The sequence below is a fragment of the Zonotrichia albicollis genome, chromosome 1 (genome assembly GCF_047830755.1).
Source record: "Zonotrichia albicollis isolate bZonAlb1 chromosome 1, bZonAlb1.hap1, whole genome shotgun sequence".
In the NCBI taxonomy this organism is placed as follows: Eukaryota; Metazoa; Chordata; class Aves; order Passeriformes; family Passerellidae; genus Zonotrichia; species Zonotrichia albicollis.
The window spans coordinates 109,827,525-109,842,445 of NC_133819.1; positions in this window are offsets into that span (position 1 = coordinate 109,827,525).

Genomic DNA, 14,921 nt, shown 5'->3' on the forward strand with positions numbered 1-14,921 from the left:
ATGAAAAGGAGAACTTCCTGCATTAGAAAAATATAAAAATAAAGTGACTACACTGAGTTAAATTCTTGTCTCAGTTTCACTATTGTGAATCTGGAGAGAGAAAAATAAAGAAGTAATATGATTTTTTTGTCTTGCCCATCTGTATCACTCAAAGACTCACTGGTTAAATTTCAATAGCTATGAAGCAGGACACATTTGTGAAGCCTCTTGAAGGTTAGTGGGTAGCCAAGACAATAAAGCAGTGATAGAATGACCCCAGTTAACAGGTTTCATCTTGACAAGGAACTCAGTCCCATCTGCCTTAACGAGTTTAAAAGTAAAATAAAGAGAAGCTGTCAAGGTCTAAGGAGATGTGGGCATCACTTTTGAGTGTTAGTAGAGCAGTTTCACAGAGCTGAGGAGGCTCAGGAAAAAAGGTTGAGCTCTGTGCTTAGCTCTGGTTCCTCTGTTGCATTCAGATCACCCCAAGCACATCCCACCACTAATTGACACAAAATAGGATATCAAGCCAAACTAAGCCAAATGGTAAAGCAGGTTTATGCACACTGCTTGTCAAACAGGACAAACTCTCAAACATGGGGCAGAGAGCACACAGCTGGTTCTGCCTCCTGTAAACCTATAGAGACTATATGTGCTCTCCCTACATGCTGCTCTTTTACCACATGGGGGTTTTGTCGTGAGTGAACCTGATGATGCTCCCTACTTATTCTTGCTTTTTCTTTGTTGAGAGGACAGAGCGGCCCCTGTGTTGAAAGCCACAGCTATTTACTGATTTTTTATGGTTCACAAAGTAAATCTCCTTGTTTCCTATAATTGCAGTTAGAAAAGGTATCACTGGTTTATTAGAGGAAACTGGAAGCAGAGAGAAAAATCTTTGAAACTATAGGAGGGAAAGGAAACAGGTTGAAACTATGGGAGGGGGGGAAACTGGATGAGAAACAAGTATTCAAGAAGATTGGGCATTCCATGTGTTTTTCTGGCATGGTGGCACTTTGAAGAAGGTATGGATGTTTTTTCTCTGAATAGAGGAGACAGGCCCCTTTAGTTCTGCATCTAGTTCTGCCAGTGAATCCTCAGAAAAAGAGAATAAAAAACCATTGGACTTCAGAAACTTAGAACAACTTCCTAGAGGCTGGAAAGCAATGTGAATGAATGACTCCAGCATGGGGAGAAGCAGCACAGGGCAAACTGTGAAAGGGGGTGCACTGGCTGAGACTTCCCTCCTCTGCTCCTCCTTCTGATGTGGCTGCTCCTGAGTTCCAAGTTACTCTAGGGGCTGCTTCGTCACAGACCATCTGGCAGCTGCTCCTGGAAGCACTGCTTACCCTCTGCAGCCAGAAGGAGGTGGGATATCTTGCTCATTTCACCACGATTCACCAGCATGGCATAGTCAGACTGCAGCTGGTTAAGGAAGGCTTGCAGGAACATTTTGTCCCCTGGATCTGAAGGATTGTCAGTCTTCAAGGGGGCAGTTGGATCCTTTGAGAAAGGAAATGGTGGCACTGCTAGTATTGGAAGATGATCATGAACAGACTTAATTAAAATGTCTGTTTAAAAGACCTTTGGGTTGGCCCCTTCAGTTATTCCCAAATGCTGCATGTGTGGGAGGAATTATTGATACACAAACTTAGGAACACTGAGATGTGGGATATAGGCTACTGTTGATAATGAAAATAACAGTGGTATTGATTGCTTTACCTTCAACAAGTAGGACAGGGAACAATAAGGCAAATGGGGACACCCCTCTGCATGGTGAACAGCCAAATATCAAACATCAGTAAAGATTAAAAATAATTGTCATATAAGCTTAGTATTTGTGCTTTGATCTAGACTGAGAAGAAGGCAATTTAATAAATTTGTTATACTCTGTGTGATATGCCTGTCTCAGAAGTTTGTTGTTTTGAAGCTGGTTTTGAAAAAAAAAAGAAAAAAAGTCAAAGAGATTTCATTTACAGATAATATGCTAAAAGTCAGTATCAGAGAGGCCTAGAAAAATATATTTGTATGTAGATGGTAATAGAATTTAAAGTTATAGGACTAGAGAATAACATGGTAATGAGGCTGGCCAGACAGGTAGGCAAGATTCCTTTCAGTGTATGGCATCAACATATACCATTCCTGCCTCCTGCAAATATTGTCTATACACTCTCCATTTTTCTTGTGAGGATATCTGGACTAATATTACGTTGGGTTTTTTTATGTATCTATAAACTTTCCTTCCTTACTGATGCTCAATTTATTTTAATTGTGGGGGTTTTTTTCTTTTTTTTTTTTTTTCTTTTTTTTTTATTTAAAGATTACTAATACATAGCACATCAAGCTTTGCATAAAATCCCTGTTAGAGCAGTATATTAGACTATGGAATCTGCCATACAAAAATAAGATAAAGACAGTAGTTTGCTATTATAAAAATGTGGCCAGCAACAATTCACAGCCCCAGCAAAGGAAAAACTGATGTTGAAAATTGGCACATTGAGACATTCTCACTGTTCAAGTCCAATTATCTCCTTGGTAACAGTTCTTTCATTCATTACATATTGTGTTGTCAGAATAAACCATGTAATAGTGCTGTATCTGGGTCTGTACTGCTCCAGCAAATATGGAAGCCTAAGTATGCAACCTGCTTACCATTTTCTTATGCTTGCTGAAAAATTAAAATATCCATATGAATCCAAATCTGTCAGACTATATAGTACTCTTCATTTTTCATGTGTAACTTTCTTTTAAGATACAAGTCCTCAGAAGTTAATGGATCCTGAGTTACTTACTGTCTGCTGAAAGAAAAAATTCTGCCTGGCCATGATTTAAAATACCCCTCTCACCAGTAAACTGTGATTTTTGCCATGCTAATAACCCCATTCTAATGAACATGTTTTATACATTTCAAGCTTTTACAAAAATTGAGTAGACTTTACCCAAAGCCCAGGTGGAATACGCTGAGGTGATTTACACAGCACCCCAGACTCGAATTAAGTGGTTGCAGCTTTGTGTGCTGAAGGTATAACTTGATGATGTTGATTTTGTGGGATTTTTTTCTCCTGATTCCAGCTTGACTGTAATTAGGATAATGGCTGCTGTGGGCTGAGAGTGGAAGAGGCCATTCATTCAATAATTATCAGGTCTAGTGTCAAGGAAACAGCTACATGTGAAAAAGAACAAGGCAGAGCTGCGCTATTATAGCCCTGTGTATGCTGCTATCTGTTTTGGGCCAAGATCCAAAAGCATTTTGTGGTCTAAAACAGCATCCAGAGATTTCAGCTGGGATAGGAGCCCATTTCTCTTTGTTGCACAAGCACATAGGAAGGGATATTCTGCCACCCAAGACTTTCCAGTCTTGCTACAACTACAGGCTTTAAAAGGGGATGGAAAGATGAAGGCAAGTGGGGCTGGAGCACAACTTGTATGTGACTTTGACATGACATCTCTCATGAAGTCATGGCAGCAGTGAAAGAGAATACCAGAATATTCATCTCTCAACTGGTTCCTTCTGGACAGACAAAGAATCTAAAATACAGCTGTTGGAGAGAAGGAATTGTGTCATATAATGCCAGTACAATTAGAAACCAAGAAAGATGTAATGTAAGAATGATGGGCGTGGCTCCCTTGTGTAAGAGAGAGTATTACCATTCCTAGCAGGAGTTGTGTGCCTTTTAGGCTAGAGCCTGCCAGCCTGCTTATATCCTGCTTCTAAGTTATTGCTATTAACTTGGCATGTTCTGTCAGTCATTACCTTCAATGTCAATCCTAAGCTTTTCTTGTTAGTAATAAAAGTGAGAGCATTAGGACAAACAGCACTGCTGTGTATGAAGTAAATAAGAAGTCTGCCCTCCTCTGATAAAAGCTACTCCCCATAAAGTGATGTTTGCTGCTCCAACTGCCAAATGCACCCCATGAAGGGGTGTGTGAGTTGAAGGGAAAAAATTAGTGTAGGCATATACTTATCATAAAGTTATCAATTTTTAGGTTGGTTAGAGAGAAAGTAAATTGAGGAATGAGTCAAAGATGTGATACTAATATTAGTATTCACATAATGCCTGAAAGACCAAGTATCTGAATATCCCAGAGAAAGCAGTGTCTCCCAAAGTCAGATGAAGCATCAAAACCAGTGCATATGTGATTCAAAAGTGCTGGTGGGAATGCAATTGTACTGACACGGTTACATGTGTGTGAACCCATTAACATGTGATGATTTCCTGCATCACAGAGCTGATGCCTGCTTGAGCCCTGCTGTGTATGGTGAAGCTGACCCACATCTGGGCTTACCTTGGTGTGTACAGTTGTGCAGTTTTATCCATAAGCACTCAAAAACATTCCTAGCCCAAAAGCTCTTCGGCTACACATGGTATGTATATGTTGGCTGACAAATGCACACTCTGCAGTGTGTAAATTGTTACTTAGGAACAGTTACACTTTTCTTCACCAGCTTCATCTGGAATATTGACTGAACACAGATGTCTTCTCAATTGCAAGGACTGCCATGATTGTGGGACAGCAGGTCCATGAAGAAAATGACATTATTTTTATACTGGACTCTTCAGAGGAAACTGCCACAATCAGAAATCTGATCTTGGACTTTCTGCCATTTGGGGTATTTCTGTTTTATCATCTGACAAAAGAGGAAAAAAAATCACTCATAGCACTGCTTTTCTGCTAACCCTTTCCAAGTTTTACATCAATGAAACTTGCTATTTTTTTTTTCTGTGATGGCTGAAAAGAGAAGAGTTTCTCATTCAGACATGCTGGGAAAATGTTTTAACACAGAGCAAAAAGCTGCAGCCTAAGGAACAGATCTATAAAGGTCTGGGAAAAATCTTTCACAACTACATGTTGAAGCAATTTCTCATAAAATGATAAAAGAGAAAGGGGTTGGTTTTGTAATATCTTGTTAGGTCCTGATTACTGTTTCAGTATTACACATGCTGTCACATGGAAGAGAAGCGTGACATCAGCATTTTAAAAAGTAACTTGAGTGATCGTTCAAATACTCCCATGTAACTTTAAGTGTACAAAGAATGCCATTGGATGACCATACACCACCCACTGGAATCTCAGTCAGAGAGAGATAAGTTAGATAAGAAATTAGATAAGGTAGATAAAAAATTGCTGAATCCAAAAAGAACAAAGGTTTCACTTCCATAGGCAGTCATAAAGCCACTGAAAATGCCAGTGTATTTCTAAGCTAGCTGCTGTCCTCTGTAACTTCAGATGTATTTTAGGATTACTAGTGTTGAATTTGTAAAGAACTTGAGGTTTAATACAAATACTAGAATCAAAAGAGAATTACAGATATGCATATTGCAGGGTGCTTTCACAAGATTCTGATACTGGAAGCTAAACAGAAATTAAAGTACTTCCAAAAGGAATTTGAATAGGGAATAAGGATTTTCCCAGCCCTGTAACAAGTTTATGAAATCTGTTTGATGTGTGTTTTTGAAGAGGACAGAGAACCCAATGTTTAAGTTTTGAAATAATTTAGAGATCCAAATAGGGCACTATTAACCTTCCACATTGGCTTTTCTAATTGCTGTTGGATCTCCGTGACTTTTAACCATGAACTAACCCTGTCTTCCATGATTAAACCATGGCAAAATTCTGATTCATAAAATACTGCATATCCATGCTAATACTAGGGCTGTAAATTCTAGGCAGGTGGGAATTTATATCAGCTCCATAGAATTTATAGAGATGTCTCTTTCATTGTCTCAGCTAAACACTGATGTTTTCTGCTAAATTAAAGGCGTTAAGGGAGTTGGTCCTAATGGGACTGAGGTTATACCCTGAGGCTGACAAGAACGGAGGTTTTTCCCTTTACAAGTGAAGCTTCTCCATTTCACATGGTCTTGACTTCCTAAATCAGCCTTCTTCCTGTGCAATTGCTCTGACATTACTTTAGTTTCTCCAGCAATGATTTAAGTCTTAGTAGCTGACAGTGTTTTAAATACAACAGTCCTTGATCAAAGTAGATCTAGATTTTCAAAACCTACCTTTATTACTTGCTCATATTTTTGCTATGCAGATTATTCTTCCTGCTGGTATGATAGGTCCTGCTGGTGAATGATCTGACTTACCTCGATGGGGTAAATTACTCCAGGTTCTTCTTTCAAGACTTTTTCTATGTATTAAGCATGTTTCTGTGTTTATTTACTTATGGTTATACTAAACTTATTTGATTGACCTTATTTCCACAGTGACTGTGGCATGTATCATCCTTTCCAAGTTAGAAGTATCACAAAAGACAGAGATTTCTTGGGGGCACCTGAAATGACATGGACATGAGGGCAAAAGAAGAGACTCGTAGAAAATCTTCCTTCATAAGTTCTTCCTCTTATGGGATAAAACATAACAACAACAAAAACAACAACAATAATAACAATAACAGCAACAATAATAATAATAATTGGTAGCAGCAGCAATAGTAGTAGTAGTAGAGGCAGTAGTCATCTCCTAAGGGCTGGAAATTCAGTGCTCTTTAAGTTACAGGAAAAATAAGTTAAAAAAATAAAAAGGTGAGAGATTATAACCCCTGAAGCTGGGGATATTTCTTACAGCATTTCTTCTGCCCAGCGCATTATCTGTATGTCTCATGGTCCCAGTGCTGTGTCTCCCATAGAGAGTTAAAAAGCAATAAACAAATAGATCTCAATTTAGCAGCAAATCCTTCTGGGAGGATATTGTAAAGCTGGAATTTTTCCATCTTCCAAATTTCCTGGTGATTTTTTATCTAAATGTTTTTCACATATGAAAGTCTTTTCATATCAGCTTGACAGGAAGCATTGCACATACCACACTACTGAAAGCACCTAGAGTTTAAAATGAGAGATGAACAACCTGGCTTAGCAGGGGATGCAGTCTGAATTCCTTCAGTCATCAAGCCAAATCTCGAAATGACCCCAAACTAATCTGTGTCTGTCTGAATGTTGTCTTTGAATCTTATGTGTTCCAGGGTCTCCTAGAGAAAAAAGATAGAAGTGCATTCCCTCTTATGTAGGGAAGCCCCATAACTCATGAGATTTGAAAAGAACATCTGGTGAAAGCTCAGTAAGGGGTTGAAAAGGATGCATAAAAGACAGAAATAGGGCCCCAGTTCCTCAGAAGCTGTTTATCCTGTCTGCTAAAATGTCTCTTTGGCTGTTTCTCTGAGTCATGCCATGATAGTAACAATGCTCTGTGCTATTACAAGAGAGGTTGGTGAGGGAATAGAAAAAGTAAGGTAGTTCCCTTTGCTCTAAGGCACCCTCAGTGAGTAATACATATGAGTCTTCACATTCAATTCCAGCTATCTTCAATAAAGGGATTGTTTATTTGCCACAGGGTAGAAAAACAAAGGTAAGCTAAAGAAGAAATAAACAAAAAATAGAAGTTAAGCAGACTGTAAGCACAATAGACCAAATTACTTCAGGGATACGTTTGACCCAGCTAAATATATTATTGCAAAAAACCCCGTTCAAGCTGGGCATGAAAGCTGACATCTTAAAGCTTGTTTAGTGTCCAAAGTCAGGCATCTAAATCGAGAATCTAGAATGAGAGTGCTTAAAAAATAAAAAGAAAAGATAAAAGAAAGAAAAAAGCAATCTTTCCTAAGGTGGTCACATTTCTGCAGTTCTCACAGATGCGAGCAGTACCTGAGGGGAACTGTGTTTTGCACCTTTACAGTTCAAGCACTCCACTTGAAACAACCCAGCGCAGAGCTGTAGTGAAACTTTAGGGCACAGTGTCGCTTTGGCATCTCTCCTCCCTGCCTTCCTGCCTCTGGAGATGCAATGAAAATTCAGTAAAAGACACAAACGAGCAGTTTTGAATCTGGATTACAGCTTTGCCATAGGAAATGGGTATTTATAAGCACTTAACTGCTGTCCTCGTGTTTGTTCCTAATTTGCAGTGTTTTTGCCTATGTTGTAGGCTCTCCAGTCTCTTCTAGCTTTTGCCATCTTGCTTGTTTAAACACTCTCTCTTATCCGTGGAAGCAGGGGAATGGGCTGCATCCAAGCAAGGATTGTGAAATATAAGCTGTCCTTTCCTTTCCTCTTGTGGTATACTCTTTCTTTTCATTTCTGGGAAAAAGAAATCTTCCAACTCAAGACCATTTTTAAAAGGGATTTAAGTCACATAGTTTGGATCTAAAAATTGTACATTATTCATACTTTCAGTTGATTTCAGTGGGAAATGAAGGGGGTAAATAAGAGTTATAAATACTTTTGTCAACCTAGAGCCCATGCTCAGTATTGCAATACATCTCTCCCAGTCAATCAAATGGACCTGTTTTTGCTGTATCAGAAAACTCTCATTTTTACTGTAAAATTGCCTTAGCAGATATTGTGGAAGCTGCATGATCTGACCTGTGCATTTTAAGCAATATAAAACCCATTTTTCTCTCATTATTTCACATTCAGTTTAGGTTTACTATCTTTTTGTGTTGTTTACAACATTAATAGTCTGCATTTAATCAAATAATTCCGGTCCAGTTCCATTGTATAAATTTGTTCTCCAAGTGTTCACATAAAATCCTATTAGAGTGTTTTCTCTCAGCACATTTTGGGATAAAATGGCCCATTACTATGAAAATGGAAATAACTGTACTCCCAGGCAGGTGAAGTGTTGCGTGGCATAACTGCTGTGCTACTAAATTTTACACTCACGCTTTGTTATACAGTATAATTCATATCAGAAATGCAGGATGGTGACTTGTCACACGTGGTATGTGCTGTAGGGTTTTTTTTAAGTTTTAGCAAAAATCAATCTAGCTGCATGAGCTGTGAGAGCAGGAGCTCCCTCCCCCACCTCTTCCATATGTTCTGAATTAACTGCTGCATTCACATGAGCAAAACAGAGCTGGAAATAGAAACTGGAGCCCAGATCCTCCTTTGGCATAAACTGCATAAACTAGTACAGTTACACTGCAGCTAAAATGCATGAGTTGATGTAAATAAGTAAAGATATGGCCCTTAAGATTTCACTTATTTCATAGTCTTAGCCACTAAAAGAAAAGCATCTGTGCTTTGCAGACTACAAGCCCACTGCTGTAAAAGAGGATGTCCCTCTGAAAGTGCTGTGCTCTACATCTTAAAAAGTCGAGGTAGAAAATTCAAGAAATGTTAAGTCATTAAGTTTTATGATCTTTATATGCTTTCACAATACCATTAAAATTGCTCAGACTAGAATATTAAATATAGAAAATGAGGAATCTCAGCTGTTTTTTTTCAATGTGTGGTTAAGGACACCATGCTGAAGCAGCTGGGAAATCCTGAGAACGCTCTGAAGCCAGGAAAGGTTTACTGAAAGCAATTTGTGCTTGAATAGCCTCAGTTCTTTCTGGGGTGAAATGGCATGCTCTGTGGATAAGTGGAGAGCAGTGGATGTTTGCCTCAAATTTAGTGAACTTTTTGACATACCCTGGAAAAACATCCACATAACTTCACTGAGGAGATAAGGTTTGGATGTGCAGTAGTAGTTAATGGCAGGAAGTTGAATTGGCAGCAGTCTGATGTTCCTGGGAATCTGACCTTGCTGTTGATCCTGTTCATCATCTTCATTAAGAGCCTGGGTGATGGGCTGTCATGGATGAGTCCTCTGCCAGTCATGGATGGTACAAGTCTGGGGGATGCAGCTGGTGTGCTGCAGGGCAGGGCTTGCCAAGGAGGAGCCTCAACAAGCTGGATGAGTGCGTAGTAAGGAACATTGTGTGGTTCAACAAAAGCAAAGGTAAATTCCTGGGCCTGGGATGGAATAAACCCATGAATGGACACCAGCTGGAGTTTACTGGTGTACCAGCAGCTCTCCAGAAATGGACCTTGTAATCCTGGTAGTGTTAAATGTGTCAACACTGTGTTTTTAAGGGGAAGAAAGCTAAACACATGCTGGGCTACATTAGCAAGAATGTATTCAGCAGGCTAAACAAAGTGATGTTCCCTTCTGTTCAGTACTGACAAACCACACTTAGAGTGCTGGATCCAGTTTTGGGCACCTCAAAAGGGTTGTTGACGAAATAGAAAGAGTCCAGAGGAGCGCTGCTAAGGCATTGAGGAGATTGGAGGATGTGACATACAAGGAAAATCTACATTTTTATTTGTGTGTCTAATTTCAGTCTTTCATTACCTGAGGAAGCATTAGAGGCAGCACGGAGCCTGGTTCTTCCTCATGCACTAAAAGGGGATAAGAGATGACAGCAATGAGTTGCAGAAAGGGAAATTCTGACTAAAATATTCTCAACACAAAGTGCATTGAAACAGATTCACATGCATGGAGGTGTATCAGCAAGGTCCATCCATAGCTGATGGTGTACAGAGTAATTTCTAGGGAAAAAGAAGAAGGTAAGAGAAGGAGAAACAGACAGACAGAAAGAAGGTGGTGGGTAAACTGTTCATGGGCCAGCTGGGAAGAAAAGTGGTGAGGGTCCCCAGAGGAACACCCTCCTGCCTCCTATGCAGCAGGGTTCCCTTATAGCAATTTTTCCACAGTAACTCTGTAGTTTCCTCCAGCCCTTGCTCAAACTCCAGGCTGGTGGCTCCTGCTGAGGAACGTTAGCACTGCCTGGGGAGTGCTTTGATGATTGGCAGGTACAATGCCCTGCTTGGTCGCTGAGCTTTGTGGATGTACATTATTGGTTCTCTAATGCAATCCAAATGCTACAGCTGGAGGGAAAAGGGGAGAAGGGGAGGAAGAAGGGGTGACTCTTACACCAGCAGAAACCACCCCCCTGCCACAACAGCACTCTCACTGTTTGCAGGTGCTTGGGAGAAAGAGCATGAAGCATCTTGTGAGCAACAAAAGAAAGGCACCATGGCAGAGGCTCTGGAAAGCACTGCCCTGGCAGCTGGTGTGAAGAGGATGGAAGCTAGGCATGAAAAATGAGGAAAGGGGATCTATATCATTGCAGGCAGAAGGCCTTTTGCAAGCCAGCAGGCTAAGGCATCTATGGCACTGTGCAGCAAGGCTTTGAGGGAGAATCCTTCCCTGAGAGAGTGGTGTGGCACTGGGACAGGATCCCAGAGGCTGTGAAATCTCACTCCCCATGGACACCCAAAGCTTGACTGGACAAGGTCCTGAGCAACCCCACCCAAAAGTAACCTTGTTCTGAGTGTGGGTTTGGACTAGGTCATGCCCAGAGCCCTCTTCCAAATTCCCTATAATCCTCTGTAATTAGTGGTGTGTACCATATACAGTGTACATATGTTTCAATTGGTGACTAAAGGCTTAAAAACTTGTCTAAAAATTCCTGTAAGAGGAGAAGACAGAGATCATGCTGACATTGGACATATTATGATCATCATAGAAAGATGATTAAAAAAAGATTACTTTAATTGACATAATTTTTATGGGGACTTAATCTTTCTTCACTTTCTTGGGATTGAGACTTATGAAAAATGTAAAAGATGATTCAAGCATAAGTACCAAAGACACTGAAGGTTTTACAGCTATATTTGACTCAATAGAGAATTTAAGGAAAGCTATACTAATGAAGCTTTCTTAATATCATGAAATCTCCCTAATAATACTATTCATAAAAATATAAGTGTTTACTGCTTGAACTAAATGCCTCCCAAACATTAAAAAAATCATCTACTCATATCATTTCTATTTTCTTTCCCAAGATTTCCAATAGATATTCTTGGAAAGACGGTCTTTTCCTAGGTTTATGAAAAAGAACAAGACCAGGCAAGTAAATTTATGTAGAATATGCATCTTCAGGGAGTTATGGAAATGAAACCTGAAATTTTCTGTTTACTATAAATCAGAGTTCAGATAAATGATTCCCTGGAATTCAGTCAATTCGTGTTAGGTTCAAATTTGAAAACAGCTTCCAGTACAGTGACCAGACATTGTGCAGCCTAGCCAGCTACATTACAAAAAAAATTCATTAGAGTTACAGGTCCTAACTAGCACTTGAAAACTGCAGGAATTATTTTTATATGCTCTAGAAGGGAAAGTGAAAGAGTTATGGAACTGGCGTCATTCCTGTACAAGTTCGTGGACTAAAAGATTTTCATGAGCAGGAATTTGGGATGGTGTTCTAGTCTATATCAGCTGAAGGAAAAATTCCTAGTTTTCACTTGATGAGAAAACTAAATGCACATTTTGCTTATTTAGTGCAATATTTCCATCCTGACAGCATTTTAGAAAATGTGGGGATTTGATTGGGGTTTTTCCCCACTTTATCTGATTAGCTACATGAATATGACTGATGGATACGGACCACTATAAAAATGATCAGAATTGTATTTTGCAGGAGGGAATTATTCCGTCCATTTATTAATTTACATGATACAGGGAGGCCCTAGTGGTCCCTACAAATAAACACAAGAAATCAAGAGCAAACCATGGGATATCAGGGTTATGCTTTCTCCATGTTTAAAGCTAGCCAAGGGCACAGTGTGATTTACTCTGATGGAAATCCGGCTGCATACCATTGCCTGGGAGGAAGAAGGAAGTCTCTGAAAGTGCTATTGGATACGTGCAGACTCATACTTAGCCTATATATACAAAAGTTAATGTATCTACTTTTTTTGAGATAACTGAGAAGAATATTTTTTCCCTTTACATTTTGGTTATACTTATTATATTTTTGAACCACTAATACTTTATGGAGAGATAAATCAGAACAGGACCCTTTGGATGTCTAATCCTAGATTTAGAGATGGGAATAAGGTAGTAAGGATATCCAAGGTTGTTTTGCTTTGCCATTTTGTCTCCTGGTCTTTTGTAAATTAAATTAGTATGAATGAGACTGTTTTCCACCACTTGCTCAGATAATGGAAGAGAAGGTTGGAGAGAATCTGAAAAGACCAGTTGGTTTTAGCCCATCTCCTTGATCTGAATCTTATTCTTATATTGAATATTAGAAATCATTCCCGACTGACCAGTTTTTACTGTCAAATAACGCAAAACTTGGGGTGCTGTACTTACCACTGAGTGATCTCTTGCTTTCTACTCAGTCTGCTATCAACCATGCACTGTAGCATCTGCTGAAGTAAGTTTGATGGAAGAACTGAAAATGCAGGAACAATCAAACACATACAGTTATGTTTTCCTTGTTTTCTTCTTCATTGCAGAGATCAAGAGAGGACTAACTAATATATTCTATTGTTAATTTGCCTTTGTAAGATATTACTCCCTGAGTCTTGAGATAGAAGGGTATATCTCTGCTAATCCAACCCTCTCGAGGCATTTTAGCAGCTAATCTGGTTGAATCAAATCAGTCCCACTGAATATGATTAATTTTGGGCCAATTTAATTTTTATTAGTCATGGGTTTCCGTCACCTACAGTTGCATGACTATAATTGCCCTTGAGCACACAGAATTCCTTTGTAAATTTGATTTGAAAATACATTGGGGTAGCCCCTCCTCTTCTTCATCTATTTGTGCACTGGTAATCTTATCATGCCTAGATTGTGCCCTCTTAAATATAGGTTGGCAAAATAGGACCTTTACAGGCGAAATTGGTGAGTCAGTTTGCCTTCTAATTGTGGGATTTCTCAAGTGAATTTAGTGCTTTAGAATGTGGTGCCTATGGCACCCATGAAAGGATTAGTTTATGAGGGCCAGCTCTTAGAAACAGCCCAACAATAGTGCCTTATCCTCAGGATCACTTATCAGTCAATGGGAGTTTGTTCTCAGGAGGGCCAGAGCCAATGGGTAAACTCCTGTTTATGCTAGCCGAGGAACTCTGTCTTCAATGTTTGGATAAATTATCACTTTGTATCCTGTCGAGGTAGAGTAGTATGAGGAGCTTACAGGAGTCCTCAGCTTTTGCTCAGGGAGCTTTGAGTCGCTTCACTCCTGCCTGTGCAACAGAATAAATTTATTTTCACATGGAGATACGTTGCCTCCTCTTATGCTTCCCCTTTCCCACCCATAAATCCCCTCCAGTTGAACCAATGAAGCTGGAGCTTTCCCAAGAATTGCATGGGTCTTATGGTGTCTGGACAACCTGGGAATTCATAACAAGGAAGGTAACAGTGCCTCTAATGAGTGCCAGAAAAAAATAATGATTTTTCTGCCATGGTTAGTGAAGAGGAAGTGACAACTCACTTAGCAGCAACAGCGTTGGTTTTGAGAGCTGGTTTGGAACTAATGTTCCTGGTACCATTACACCACTCCCAGGCACCCATCTGGCTTTGTGCGGACTGGATTTCCACATCTGACAGTGAACATTAGGTCCTAGATGTTTGTGTTTGATTGGTGTGACTTGAAAAACTGCTCCTGATTTAACAAATATAGGGTAAGAACAAATGAAGGGAAAGCCACACTATCTCTTCTAATAACATTCTCTCTTCACTAAAATCCCGTACAGATGTAGCAGACATCAGTGGTATTAATATTATGGGACTTAGCTGATGCTAAGAAGCATTTGGGAAAACCTTGACTGACTGGCTCAGGCAGTTGCTAATGAGGATATATCACTTACAGGGATATGGCAGAGCAAAGAGGTTTATTTCTCAGTGTGCTACTGCCCCATCTGAGAGATGAGAAAAATATTCAAGCAAGTGGGAAACATGAGGAGTTGTAAACCTCTGCCCTGCCTCAACCTTGATGACATGAAGCAGCTAAGAATGGTTTCCTCCCTACCTTATCACAGCATAAAGACACTGTGATGCTGTGAGCTGCAGGAGGGACCTTTTTGCATGGAGATCAACACCCAGGGGGAGCAGCCTGGAGAGAATACAGCCAAGAGCTGCTATCCTAGGCAGAGCCTGATGAGAAGTGGCTTGAGGCACCCAGGGGGCTTCCCTGTGCAAAACACTCCCCCCGGATGAAAGAACAGGAATGTTGCTGATTTCAGACACACCAAAAGTTTCAGGATGTAGCTCTGCCTGCCTCTGCGGAAGCAACTCATCATCCCTGTTACCCTTGAGACTTCTGGCTGATGTATCCTTCTTCCATTAGCCACCTAATTCTCTGAGGCTTCTCTGGGAAGGAATCATTC